Here is a 14,740-nt window from a genome sequence, read left to right on the forward strand (position 1 = left end):
GCTTGCTGAGTAGACTAGGCTGTCTGGACAGCAAGACAGGGAGTCACCTGCCTCTGACTCCTCATTCAGATCTTCAGGCTTGTACGGCAAGCAGTTTACCACCAACCCAAAGGGTGGAGGGGGGGTGCTGGAGAGATGGCTCAGTGGTTAAGAGCACTGACTGCTCTTCCAGAGGTCCTGAGTTCAATTCCCAGCAACCACACGTTGGCTCACAACCATCTGTAATGGGATCTGATGCCCTCTTCTGGTGTCTCTGAAGACAGCTACTCATATAAATAATTGATCTTTTAAAAAAGAAGAAAGAGAGAGAGAGAGAGAGAGAGAGAGAGAGAGAGAGAGAGAGAGAGAGAGAATGTGCAGTTGTCTAAGTTGTCTAAGGGGGATTCATTCCAGACACTTCCTCTTCATAAACCCAGGGATGTTCAGGTCCCCTCTATAAAATAGTGTGGTATTTGCATAGCACCCCTACACTGCCTCCCATATGGTCTACCTCTTCTCTGGAGGTCTGCGATGCCTAGTATAGGTCAAAAGTTAGGTAAGTATTTGTACTGTATCCTTTGGACAATTGTAAGAAAAACCCTATACAAGTTTTGCCCAAATGTTCTCAACCTGAGGTTGGTTGACTCTGTGTGTGCTGAGCTCTGGCATGTAGGAAGCCGGCTGTATCAGCAGAGCCCGGGTGGGACATTTCCATCCTCATCCCAGGACTTAAATTTACACCACAATCCAGAAGTATGATCCGGGTGACTGTTCTGTCTTCCAGACTGCCTCGCCCCAGGCCTCAGAGTCTGGTTGAGGTGGACAAACCCTTACTTCCCCGGCTGCCTCTGAGTCCCTGCTTCTTGATGGTCACCATAATTAGGTTTTGTTGTTGATGTTGTTGTCACCGTTTTATGCAAATTACTGAAACAGCTTCCATCCTGGGCACTCTGTGCAGTGGAGCCACCCTCTCCCCTAAAAGCCGCAGGCTGTCCCTGAACTTAACCCAGGCACCAGACTGGAGAATGACAACTGGCCCTCAAGCTCCAAGGCAGAAGGGCTGCCAGCCCCTCAGTGTGTACAATCCATGCAAGCAAGATGATTGACATCTGACAAGCCACACTGACCAATCCATGTGGCTTGGCAACTTTAAATAGTCACCGTCTCCAGATCAGGTACAGAGCTGCCACACACACTGTTGTAATGTGTGCTGATGCTTCCCCAGGCGTTGACTTATACTAGACATTGCAGACCCTCCAGAAAAAAGTTGGACCTTATGAGAGGCAGTGTAGGGGTGCTATGCAAATACCACACTATTTTATAGAAGGGGCCTAAGCAGCAGCCAGTGTCAGGGATGCCCTGGCAGAGATGCCAGACAGAGAGTTTAAACACAGGATAGCAGGAGGGAGTCAGAGGGAGCCAGAGACTTTTCTACCCTTAGTACTTCTGTTTTAGTGTATCAAGATCCTGCATAAACATATTATTTACAGAACAGATTCTATTGTATTGTATTGTCTTAAGAATTGAATCTGGGGGCTGGAGAGATAGCTCAGCAGTTAAGAGCATTGACTGCTCTTCCAGAGGTCCTGAGTTCAAATCCCAGCAACCACATGGTAGCTCACAACCGTCTGTAAGAGGATCTGATGCCCTCTTCTGGTGTGTCTGAAGACAGCTACAGTTCACTCATATACCAATAATAAATAAATAAATAAATAAATAAATAAATAAATAAATAAATCTTTTTTTAAAAAAAAGAATTGAGGGGTTGGGGATTTAGCTCAGTGGTAGAGCGCTTGCCTAGGAAGCGCAAGGCCCTGGGTTCGGTCCCCAGCTCCGGAAAAAAAAGAACCAAAAAAAAAAAAAAAAAAAAAGAATTGAATCTGTGTGTACTGAATGATGGCTGGCAGTTCTAATTTTGAGCTTCTTAGGTTCCGTCTATTTAAATGTGGGAGAGTCCTGGGTACTACTGTGTTTAAAGCAGTCACCATTCTCACACTTAAGCTGACTTCCTAGCACAAATAGTTTCTGCATAAACAGCCCAGCACCTCCTGATGAAAACTTTCCATTTGTCTCCTTAGCCTCAGGCGGGGCTGGGGGAGTTACTGACCTTTTATTCCTTGTCGCTAGGAGAAAACAGTGATGACATCTTTTTGGCTGGATGGAACTGATGGAAGATTTATGGGGCAGCTGAGAACTGTCAGAGCCAGGCCCAGCAGATTCCCTAAGACAATGACCACAGCCCTTTCATCAGGGAGTGCACTGCTTTCTGGAATTGCCTAACACAAGAGAGAGTCCTATCTACCCAGCCATCAGTGAGGTTATCCCTGCACAGCTGCTGCCACCCATTCTGAGGGTTCCCGCTTCTCCTCTGGAAGGATTGTATGTGACCACACAGAAGTCATAGCTGTCACCCACCATCAACCCTCTGGCCCCAGTCTGGGATGTGGAGCCCTCCAGGAGTGGGAAACTTCATCCTATACCTTCTCAGTCACAGGGATCTCAGGAATTAGTCACAGGAAAGGGGGAGGCAGAGAGTGGAGGCTTCCAAGAGGAACCAGTAACAGGATCTGGGGTCTTTCACCCCAGGTCACAGCAGCTTAGACTGTCCCTGAGGTAGGGATGAATGATAAGGGATAGAATCAGCCTCCCCAAGGCCTCTGCTAGCAGCAAGAGCTTTTGGGAGGTGGGATCTATAGCCAGGGAGTCACCCCTGCCACTGAGTGGTCTCTTCCTTATCTCCTAATGCTCCCAATTCTGAGATAGACACAAAAGGTAGACTAGAGCCCAGAACCCAGCATGTGTCTGAAACAAAGTCCTGACCTGACTTCCAGCCCCTCCCTTCTGAATGAACACTGAGACATTCTGTGCATCTATGTGCAGTGATGCATCTCAGAGGACAGGACACTCCCAGATGTCCCAGAATTGTCACCAGCAGCCTGCCTTCCACCCACCATCATCTCATGTGGACAGACAGTAAATAATAATCATTCTAAAAGGATGGGGATGTTGTGGGGTGAGAGACACAGAAGGCACTGGGTTCAATCCTCTATATGGAGAGATAGATAGATAGACAGACAGACAGATAGACGGATAGACAGATGGACAGACAGACAGGCAGACAGACAGATAGATGGATAGATAGATATCTACCAACAGAAAATAGTTTAATAAGTTCTGGTTTATGGATGTATGGGGGAATACTATGCATCCAATTTTTTAAATTGAGGTATGTCAAACCAGCTTTACTGAATAAATGTAGCAGCCACCCCTCATCAAATAAGCCTTTATTCATAACAAACAGAAAACACCAGAAAACCACAAATGGACACTATGCAGAAATCAGCAGCTCGTGGGAGCCATGCCCCGATATCCTCACTTATCCACACGCATGCAAGCAAAACACCAATGCACATAAAATAAATGAATAAATAATAAATAAAATTTAAAAGAATATATTCATAGCTGGGCATGGTGGCACATGCCTTCAATGGCGGGTGGATCTCTATGAGTGAGTTTGAGACCAGTCTGGTCTACTTAGTTCTGGGCCAGTCAGGGTCACACGGTGAGGCCAGAGGCGTGGATATATTCATGACATATGTGATTTTAACATAACAAGAATCTTGGCCAGGTGATGGTGGTGCTTGCTTTTAATCCTGGCACTTGCGAGGCAGAGGCAGGTAGATCTCTGAGGTCAAGGCCAGCTTGTCCTTGTTCAGGGCTGCACAGAGAAACCCTGACTCCAAAGGAAAACAAACAAAAAAGAAAATAACAAATCTTGAATGTTGAAAAGTTAAGGAGCATGAATATGAGACAAGGAACTAAGTCTGTTTGTTATTTTCCTCACCCAAGGGGTTCTTACTTTTTATTTTTATTCATGTATGTACATATTCCTGTTCGTGTGTTTGTGTATATGCATGTTTGTGTGTATGTGTGTGATTGTGTATATGTATGTATGTGCGTATGCTTGTGTTTGTGTATGTGTGTGTGGGATCGCACACGCCAAGAACTACCTCTGCTATCATCCTTAGGAATTGTCACCTCCGCTGAAGGGACATTTCTCCTTGACCTGGAGACCACCCATTAGGCTAGGCTGTCTACCCAGCTACACCAGGGATCCTCCTGATGAGACCTTCCCTGCTCTCCCCAGCATGACCAGGGCATATTTCTGAGGGTTCAAGCACAGGTCAAGTTGTTCCCAAGCATTTACTTTTTTCCCCTTTGGTTGGTGTCCTTTGTGGGTGCTAAGGATCGAAACCCAGGCCCTGATCTGGTTTTCATAGAGTCTGAGCCCCACCAGTCCCGGGGGCTGCAGGGGCCAGCAAACTTTCTGGGGGCAGACTTGTTGCTGTTCTAGAAAGGAGGAGGCCTGGATGACCCCAGGAGGAGTCTCAGAAAGACAAAAGAGCAAGGACTCAAGAATACACAGGCTGCAGCTGGCACCAGGAAGTGGGACTGCCTGCCATGATTTTACTAACTACACACTCTGGCATGCCAAGACGCTGCAGTGACCTAGGGTTCCATGTAGTTCTTGAACACAACTGGACCGCAAACACTCTCCAATGAGGAGAGCCTAGCCTCGCCTAGCCTAGCCTAGCCTCGCCTAGCCTAGCCTCGCCTAGCCTAGCCTGGCGGAGTCAGAACCCGGCCAGGCCGGACAGCGGAACAAGTTTTAAGGAGTAGGCGGGGCTACTGTGCTGTGTGGCTTAGGGGCAGAGCACTCTCCTAGCTTATGCAAGGCAGGACCGCCATCCCTGTCACCACCAAGAAGTAAGGAAACAGTTAATTCAAAGGTGTTTTCCGCAGGGAGGCCTTTTTTGTTCGGTTGGTTGGTTTTTCTTTTGCGCGTGTATATCCATGTGCACTGATCCCTCTGATAGTCTAGGAAGATCGATAGATGGAAAGAGAGTTAGGAGAGTAAATTCACGGTTATCCTGACCTGTATGGTCATCCAGAGCATCACGGGTAATTTTTCCAGCCACTGACAAGGGACGTACTGTTCTCATTTTCACTGTATTATTTTAATCGACATATCATAATCACACACATATATGAGATACATGGATACCACGTGATGCTTTGATGTATGTACACTGTAGAATTATTAGATGAAGCTAATTAACATGTCCACCGGTTTGCCTAACTCTGATTTCTTATATTAAGACATTTCGAGTCAACGCTTACTTTGAAATTTTTAATACATTTCTCCTAAGTTATAACATATTTGAGCCGCGTAAAACATTATGAATTACTACATAAACCATAACACACCATTGATTATTGTTATATGTTGTGCCACATTCTCACTACTGCTCAGCAGACCTCAAAATACATCCTTCCCCTCTCCCTTCCAAACATAACCAGGCCTGACGGACAGGCCCGCTTTCTGTCTGAAACTGTACATCAGAGAAGCAGTTCCCAGTGCCTGAGTTACAGCGGAGAGACGTGGTTGACTGTGCATAGGACTCACGGGACAGGCTCCCTACAGGCTCCTCCAGGAGCTTTAGTCCCCCGCTGACCCCAAGTGCGGATCAAGGAAATGGGGCGGGGCGGGGATCTTGCAAGTCTTGGAATCTTCTTTCAAACTTAGAAAAGTTCGACTCCATAAGTTCCTGCCCCGTCTCTTCACCGTTACTCTCCACTTTCTTCGTCCCAATTTTTTTCTCTCCTTTTCCGTCTATTCTCCATTTCTCCCCCCTCCCGGCCCCCGGGCTCCTCCTCTCTCCCGGTTGCTCTGGGACCAGCAACCCCAAGCAGTGGGGCCTTCAGTGGCCCTTAAGCAGCCGGGATAAGGCCAGGGTAAGAGAACTCAGGCTAGGACAAGGGCCCACGCCCAGGAGTCGGGGAATCTGGGATTCTGGGACCACCCCACCTAACAACCAGTCCAGAAGTCACTGCGGCTGGAGAAAACCTGTTGTTGCCGGCTACCCACAGCAGCAAGACCTCCAGCTTTTCTCCCATCTGGGAGATTACACTGGAACAGCCCTGCCATTGAGACCGCTCTTACGTTAATGCCCACAGTCTTTTAAGTGTGACTGTTGTCTCATTTTACAGATGAGAACATCAAGGTCCAGAAGAGCAAACGTCCCTCAGTAGAAAGCAGCCATAGTCCAGAGCCTGAGTCTGCCCACAAGACTTTTCTGTACCTCCTTTCCCCAGGGCTTTCCTCTGAATGTCTTCCCAGACTCCTCCCCCTCCCCAAGCCTGACTTCCGGGGCTTTCCTCCCTCTGTTCTTGTTGCTTTGCCAACTAGAAGTTTCTTTCTGACCTTGAAGAGAGTTCACTGACCCTCCTTCATCTGCCCTTCTATAAATTACCCTTTTATAAATTACCAAGCACCCTAAACTGTAAATAAAACTTTTAAAAAGACAATCAGGAAAATGGTTAAATAGTAATAATATTATTTATTAATGTATTAACAATAATAAAATAATCACATAAAATAACATGACAAAGGGTCACTAGCTAACAGGAAGCGAGACTTCAAACATCAGTAAGAAGTAAAAAGTCCAATAGTTAGAAGATGCAAAGAAAAATATCAGTGGGTAACAGACACTTTTAAATGATCAAAATAAGCCTGCTGTGGTGGTGGTGGGCGCCTTTAGTCCCAGAACTCTGTGAGTTGGAGGCCAGCCCTATCTACAGTGTGAGTTCCAGGATAGCCATGGCTACACAGAAAAAGCCCTGTCTCAATAAAATCAACCACCCAATCGAAATAATTTAGAAAAATCATATGTTGTCTTCACCTAATATGTTTTTTAAAGTGTCTTAGAACTACCAAATTGCAGAAAAAAACTGCATTAAGTGAAGCTTGTGTTTCTCTTGTATTCCAGGAGAAAGGTGTCTCTGTGATTTTGTTTCTGACCTGCAGCTACTTTGGATTGGTTTTTTAGAAGCATGAAGACAACTGAGACAGCTCCGAGGTCACAGGGTAAAGGCACTTGCTAGAGGTCACAGGGTAAAGGCACTTGCTACCAGCCAGCAGTCTGAGTTTGATTCCCGGGCCCCACAGACTGAGAGAGAAATGATTTCTAAATCTTGTCCTCTGAGCCCCTTGTTGGGCTGTCATGGAATATATGCACAAAATACATTTTAATTAAAAAAAAATAAGAACACATGGAATTTAGGATTGAGACGCGGCTAGGTGGACTGTTGCTGGAGAGGCCTTAGATCCTGTTCTTAGCACCAAGTACAAGACCCAAACAACAGCCGTGGGATTTAAAATCTGCTCAGACTGCTTGGCAGGATCTAACCCATCACCATATACCAAAGAGTCGGACACACGGTAATAAATGAACCTGGACCACTTGATGGATCATTAAGATAGATAGGTGGTGTTTGAGGTTTTAGCAACCTTGAGAAAAGCAAACAGAACTACGCCAGGGTTCTGTCTTCAAGACTTTCCTTAGTTGAGGGTCATGTTCAGAGACAAGAAGATCGCTCAGCTGCAGATACCCCAGGTATACTCACTAGTAATATCACAACTTCAAGGCTTCAAGAACCATGGTTCCCCCCCCTCTCCCCGGGGTCATTCAACAGTCTTAGGAGAGTTAAACAAACAAACAAACAAAACAGGAGTCAGGCCAGGTAAGGTGGTGTATGCCTCTAAGTTTGAGACAAGCTTGGTCTACATAGTGAGTTTCCTGCCAGTCAGGGCATAAGTGAGCCCTGTCTCAAATACAAACAATAAAAGGCAGCCGGGGGTGGGTGGACAGTAAAGAGAAGCTGGTGCTCTTCAGGGAGCAGGCACTGGGAGAGATTGTGCAAAAGAGCAACCCAGCATACAGATTGCCAGGAAGAATGAGTTTGAGGAAATATGTATGTCTAACTTGATTTAAGCATTCAACTTATATTTGGATATAAGTAATATATCCAAAGGTTATAATTACTGTAAAAAAAAGTGAAAATGAGAAATTTTAAGAATCAAATAAAAGCATATGAATGAGAATAAAAAGACAAAAGAGATAGACAGGCACCTTGGCAAAAATAATCAAAGTGCCAATAAGACTTTGAAACTATCTGGATTCTCTAGTCAGTCCAGATAACCCACGACTGCCAGAATGGCTCAAACTTTAAAACATGGCACGGACTGGCTGTTGAGACCCTCATGTGTCATTCCCTGTCAGAATGGAGAGAGCGCCAGTTCCTCAGTGTGGAAAACTGTTGAGAGACAACTGAAACGGAGTCTGTGGATATCCTATAGCTGAGCAACGCTACTCAGCGGTGTTCACACAGCAGAAACGTGTGTGTGAAAGGCAGGCACCAGAGTGCTCAGAACAAACGCCACTCACTCAGTGGTGTTTTTGCAGGACCTCAGTGACAAGCAAAAACAAACAAACAAACAAAAAACCCAAAAAACAAAAAAAAAAAACAAAACAACAACAAAAAAATCCAAAAAAAAAAAAAAAAACCACAAACAGAAAACAAGAAATGTGACTTGCAAGAGACCCCGTCAGAACAGAAATGGTAGCAGCATAGGAAGCACACCTTATTAGACGCACCAGAGTGAGGTGGGGTTGGATCCCTTCAGACTTTGATGTTGGGATACTCGCCTCCATATTTGCTTATAGTGAGAGACACCACATGGACAGAACTCCATTGTCAATGCAGAATCCATGTTTGCACAATGTTATTGCCCTTTCTGTCTGATGGTCACACGGAGCTCCAGTGTGTGGGTACAGGGGCTTTTACAGACCGTGGGCATTTGGGATTTTAGTCAGGAATGTTCAGCCTGGAATATATTAATACAATGAGAGCAAAAAGAGTTGACGGCTCCAATCTGGCAGGACCTCATGAGCCCACATTGCATAAATATTGTCAAGCACAAAGTCGCCCTTCTTCATGCTTGGGTATTCAGTGAAGCTCAGAAGTGGGTAAGAGGAGTCTAGGTTTCTAGTCAGAGTGATGCGTGGTGGCACACATCTGTAATTCCAGCACATCCCTAAATCACAGGAGGTTGGGGGGGGGGGACCCAGGCTCAAGGCATCTGGGTGTTCTGTTTGGGAAAATGCGCAAGTCTATACACTGTTATTCTGTGCACTTCTGTATTGCAATCAAAAGTCCTGAGACCTAGGAAGGCCCAGGAGAGCAGAGGCAGGCAAAGCTGGAAGGGTGGGTCACAGAGTTGAGAGCAGGACTAGCTCCCCTACCTCTCCTCCCACCACCTCTACCAACCAGGCAGTATCCCTTCCCCTCAAGAAAAGAGCTAAGTGTTCTGGTGACAGAAAGAGAGCTGTTCCCGTCACTCTCCTGTCTCCCACTTTTTGTTAGAAGGAAAGACACTCTTCAAATGTCTCTTCAAACAGAGCTCTGACTGAGCACTCTGCCCGCCCTGGAAGAACCAGTTGTCAAAATAATGCAAGAGACCAGAGTCATGACTCCCAAACCATTGAGATGTTCAGCTTGCAGTCTGCGGGTTTCACCACAGTGAAAAAACACTACTCCCGTACCAATCTTTGGCTGTTGCTAAGAATCAGCTTCTGTTAGGGCTGGGAAAATATGGAGGGCCCACTGGGAGAAGGCCGACCTAAAGAACAAGAAATACCTCTTCCTTAGCAGAAGGGAGAAGGGTGGTGTTTGCCCCTACTTTGTTTCCGTACAGAAACTGCTATCTTGGGTAAATAAACCCTGATAAATGACAAGGGAGAGGGAGATTTTCCCAAGGCCTAGATTATCCTGGGGCTGTGTTTTGGTGGGTGGTCCTCTCTCAGCAGTTCGAGTAATCCAGAATGATCCTTGGCAATTGGAAGGGAGCAAGCCTGTATTGAAGCCAAGAAGTGATTTCCCCCAGCGATGGCAGTCGCTCTCCAGCCCTGTGTGTCAGTGTGACATAACTGGATGTGCCTGAGATGGACCAGGCTGGTGGAAACCAGTACTGATGGGGACAGAGGGCATCTAAGAGGGCTTCTTTGTCTTTGTCTAAAAGGAAAGATACAGCTGACTGAATATAGAAAAAGAAAAATGAAGGGCGGGCACCTAATAACAGTGCTTAGATACTCAAAGAGTGTCTGCACCACCTATCTGATCAGGGTGTCTCAGAACCTCAAGGGCTCAGGCTGCAGAGGCCTGGCCCAGAGATTTCCTCAGGACTCATCTTAAGAAAAAAACTGCCCAAGTGACAGTCACTTGTCCCTGCTACCTCCTACCTCGGCCTTCCTGCATTGACTAAGGTCGGAAAGTCACCCCACTCCAGGTCTCTGCCAGTTGGAAGTATAAAGCAGTTGGAGCATAGGAGAATGGGGGGATTCTGAGGTTGACCCAGTCCTCTCCCCTACCAAAGTCATCCTGGAGTTAACGAAAACCCGGGCCAGGCTGGAGCTCTCTAAGATCCAACGGGCCCCTTCGAAGAATGATTTTCCCTCATACAGACAAGCAATCAACGCTGTTCCCCGTGTTCGTGGTTAGAAAACAGCCCCCACACGCCCCCTTCTGAGTGACAGTGTGACACAGTCACCCCCTGCATGTCCCAGAATCTTCACCCGGGGTTGCAGCATCTCTTTCCCACCCTCCAGGAACGCGAAGGACAGCGGAGCCAAGGGGGCAGCGCGTGACCCCGAGCGGAAGGGCCCCAGTCTGGGTCCTAATGCGGGTGGCGTCTCTCTTGACAGGCAGCGTTTGGGGACAACAGCGGGAAAGGGAGATAAGGTGACATACCAGAGCAGATTTGGCGTGCGCGCTGATACTCCTGGCCGGACAGGAAACTCGGAGCTATTTAAAAAGACCCTATCGATTACTTTATCTTCCCCGGAGGAAAGCTTCTTGCCGAGAGACAAAAGATGTCCCCTACCTAAAGATACAAGGCCACACAGCAGAGGGTTTGTACAGGCGACGCGCGAGTAGAGCCCTGGGAGCGCAAAGAAGCCTTTACACCCCGCAGAGACTGTGAAGTTTGGAGTGAGGCGGGGCCACCTCCGGGTCCCCGTGCACTACGGAATTGTGAGCTCTCCCGCCAAGTCCGCGCGTCTTGTTGACACTCACTGGTGTGCCTCCGTGTTCCATTCGTACTCCTCCCAAGTTTAAATGCTCCTTTGAAAGGTTTGAGTGGCTGCAGCCTTCTTGTGCACCTTGAAAGGGTGGCATGTGACACTGCGTTCCTTTAGCGTCAACATCCCGCTTTTCGCCAATTCCTGCTCTGGCCGAATGCTGTGGGAGCAGGAGCTCCGGTAACGGAGTATCATGGTTCCCGAAGGCCGAGGCCACGCAGGGTGGCTCTGAGTACAGCCTGATTCCCAACAGTCCCTGGTCTGGGCTTTCCCCCGTGCGACACTTGGTCGCCTACCGGTTTACAATCCGCTCGGCCCGCGTGGGAGAACGCGGCATGTTCCGTGGGGAGGCCAGCTTATTTTATGCACATTAAGGTTTGAAAAGCACGGCCTGAAAGGGAAAACATGGTGCGGAGGGAGAAAGGGCAGTGATGATCCTAGGACCGTGCGGTGACCGCCTACGGCCAGATTCACGCCCACCGGAGACCCCAGCAGTCCTGGAGGGAGGCGGAGGCTCCGCGGCTACGGGCTGCGTTTCAGTCACTCGGATCAGGCGGTGACTCTTTAACTCTGAGCACAGCGGACAGCACCCTTGGAGACCCGGTTTGTCCGCGCTAGGAGCGAAACCCTATGCGTGGCCCACAGCCGAGCATTGCCCCGCAGCCGAGCACTGCTCAATCTGAGCTCTCACGCCCAAGGACTCTGAAAAGCCGCTTCCCAGAGCTCCACTCCGCCGCGCTGAAGCTCTGAAAGCATCGCCTTCTCTTCCCTGCATCTTGAATCCTTGTCCCATTTCACCTGATTTTTTCAAATTATCACCTTCTGAGACGCGATCCGTAGGAACGGGCGGAGTCCCCCCACCTTTGAGCGCCGTTTACCCTGTAGCAGTTTGCAGGGGACTGGGCAGGTGGAAGACCTCGTTACTGGCACTGCGGAACCCGGAGCTTGGGGGAAAGAAAACTCAAGATAAGGAAACTGCAGAAATCGGAACGCCGCTCCCGCTCCCACCGGATCCATCAAACTGATCCCAGCCAGCAAGTAACCAAAATGAAATTTCGCCTTTTGGAAACATCTCCCGCGAAAAGCACGAGGAAAGTGTGCGCGGCAAGAAACTAACGACAAACTTTAGGCGCAAAAAATATAAAGAAGCGGGCAGAATTTCGAAAAACCGCACAGTCTGCTATTTGACGTTTTCCATAAACGTACAAATAAAATCTGCGGAAGATGTACTTCTCTTCAAGTCTGTGACAGACCCTTGCAAGAGCTCATTTAAAATGCCAGCGTTTCCAGTATTTCTCCGAACTTAACACGAGCTTTTCCACGTGCCCAGACTCACGGGACAATATACTTATGACCCTGTTAATTGTAGTCCACACTTACTGTGTCTCAATAAAATGAATCGTGGTCAGCACTTGACCAGCATATGAGAGGCCCCTGAGTCCAGTCCCCAGAAACAAGTAGAATGTATGCATATATATATATATGTGTGTGTATGTATGTATGTATGTATCTTCCCGGATTGATCAAACTCACAACATTCTTTAGAAAGTGAGATGTTAACATTCGGTTCTGTTTTCTTTTTTTCTTTTGTTTTGGTTTTAATATATTTAATCCTGAGGAGAAAGGAGAACCCAGGATTTTTCTGGTGGCTACAGTGCGGTGTGCACATCTCCTCCCGGTAGCCTAAGGCAATCGGACTGAGCAACTTAAGGCTTGGGAACACCGAGCCTGGCTGGTGCTTGCCAGAGCTCAATCCCGCTCTAGGCAAAGAGGGAGCTGGCGGTCATTCTGGGTAAGGCTGGGGTGGCACCCTTCTACCTGGAAACTTGTTCTAGTGAGAAAGTGAAATATTATAGTAGTGTCCCTACGGGTTCAAAAGTTACAAAGTGGCCCCGCAACAGGTGAAAGATTCTAGGACCACAAGAGTCACCTCAATCTGGTTAGTAAGACCCTAGATCTAGTTGGAATTCACCAGAGAGGTGACTAGAGCTCTCCATGCACCCCGGGGAAGGATGGACAAACAGGCCTAAGCTAGATTAGGCTGCCTAACTCCTCCCCCAGCTGGGCCAGTACCTAGGCGTGGTGGTGGAGTGGGCGACCACACCTTTTGGCCAACCTCCTTCTTCCCTCTCCCTCTTGTTGCATTGAGAGTTATGGGAGCTGTCCTACACTGAGCCTGCTCCAGTATGCCTTCCAGCGGGCGCTCTGAGACCAAAGCCCACTTCAGGGGGAAAGCTAGTGGGCAACTTTGCAGGGAGGCTAGGAACAGATCCTGCTGGACAAAGAGCACACTCTCTCTCTCTCTCTCTCTCTCTCTCTCTCTCTCTCTCTCTCTCTCTCACACACACACACACACACACACAACTGGGACCCTGTCCCCATCCTTTTTGACCCACCTTGGTGAGTTTACTGGATGCCACTTGGGCTTCTCTGTCACAAACTTCATTTTACCTTTGTTTTTTTTAAATTCCAAAGTGAGAGGAAGGGCAAATAAATCTACAATTTTAATAGTAGATTCTGGTCCACCATAGCTCCTAAAGCGAAACCAAACCCAAACAAACAAAATTCTGTTCTCTCAAGAGCACTGCAACATACTGTGATGTTTAATTCTAGATCCTCCCTCCCCCATTATTCTTCCTTCTAACCCTTCCTTCAACATTTTGTAAAGCCTTATTTTTTTTTAATTGACACCCCTAGCTTCCTAATAGAGTACAGACAGGTATAGTGGCTCACGCCTGTTATCCCAACATTTAGGAGGCTGGGGATGGAGAATTGCTAGAAGGTTGGAGTTTGAGGCCAGGCTTGGCTACAGAACAGCAAACGGTAACAAAAATGGATAGTGTGGGCAGAGGACAATTCAGTCTCAGGAGCTCAAGGTCAGCCTTGAGACCCTAGATGGATGGATAAATAGACAGACAGACAGACAGACAGACAGACAGACAGACAGACAGATGCTGGTGATTGGTAAAGGGTGGTTGCTAAGAAGCCTGAGGATCTGAATTCATACAAGAAGACTCCTGCAAGTTGTCCTCTGACACACACATTGTTAAACAAGTAAGTAAAATCCAAACTTTCAGTATAGTTCAGTGATGGAGAACTTGCTTACATACACAGTGTACCAGAAAGGAAAGAACCTGTATTTTGGCTTGATATTTAAATATCACAAAACGTAGCCATAAATATAAACGGAACTCTTTCTCTCCTACATCTGCAGTTTCACTAAGTATATCATGGTTTTTTAGCTAGTCCCCCAAAAATAAATATACTGGGTTAGTTTTTTTAAAACAATATTTTCATTCTTAAAAAAATAAAGTGCAAAGGAAGAATTTCATTTGCATATGCATGTTTATCTGCAGAAAGTTACATCCCATCTCATGGTTTTTGCGTTTTACATGTTGGCAGAACCAGACTTCTCCAGAGAGGCTTTTCAATTTATTCTTCCACCGAACCACACAGAAAGGTCACTTGACAGAAACCAGCAGACCTAGTACCAAGCTCAGGCCTCAGGAACGCTAGGCAAGCCCTCTTCCATTCAGCTATGTCCACAGTATAAATGGACGTGTAGATTCCCACCCCTCCCCCCGTTTTGCTCAACTTCACTATTTATTGGTAAGCTAGGGGTGTCATTTTTTTTTACATTTGTTAATCTAATATATACCATTATTACCTCTCTCATTTAGTCGACATTTCTTAATTTTCATTTCTTATTTATTTATTTATTTATTCCCCCAATTGCCCCCCTCCTTTTTTCCCCAGCAAGGTTCTACTAGTCTTGGCCAATA

General features: G+C 47.1%; 1 long non-coding RNA gene across 1 annotated transcript in view; it reads right to left on the reverse strand.

Annotated features, from left to right (window-relative positions):
- LOC148002801 (uncharacterized) overlaps positions 1–12,257 on the reverse strand; it is a 44,540-nt gene extending 32,283 nt beyond the window's left edge. Inside the window, exon 1 of the long non-coding RNA XR_015631512.1 lies at positions 10,630–12,257. This is a non-coding gene — a long non-coding RNA (uncharacterized LOC148002801). The remainder of the gene's footprint in view (positions 1–10,629) is intronic.
- Between the last annotated feature and the right edge of the window lie 2,483 nt (positions 12,258–14,740).

Source organism: Rattus norvegicus, chromosome 10 (genome assembly GCF_021556685.1).
Source record: "Rattus norvegicus strain SHRSP/BbbUtx chromosome 10, alternate assembly SHRSP_T2T, whole genome shotgun sequence".
In the NCBI taxonomy this organism is placed as follows: domain Eukaryota; kingdom Metazoa; phylum Chordata; class Mammalia; order Rodentia; family Muridae; genus Rattus; species Rattus norvegicus.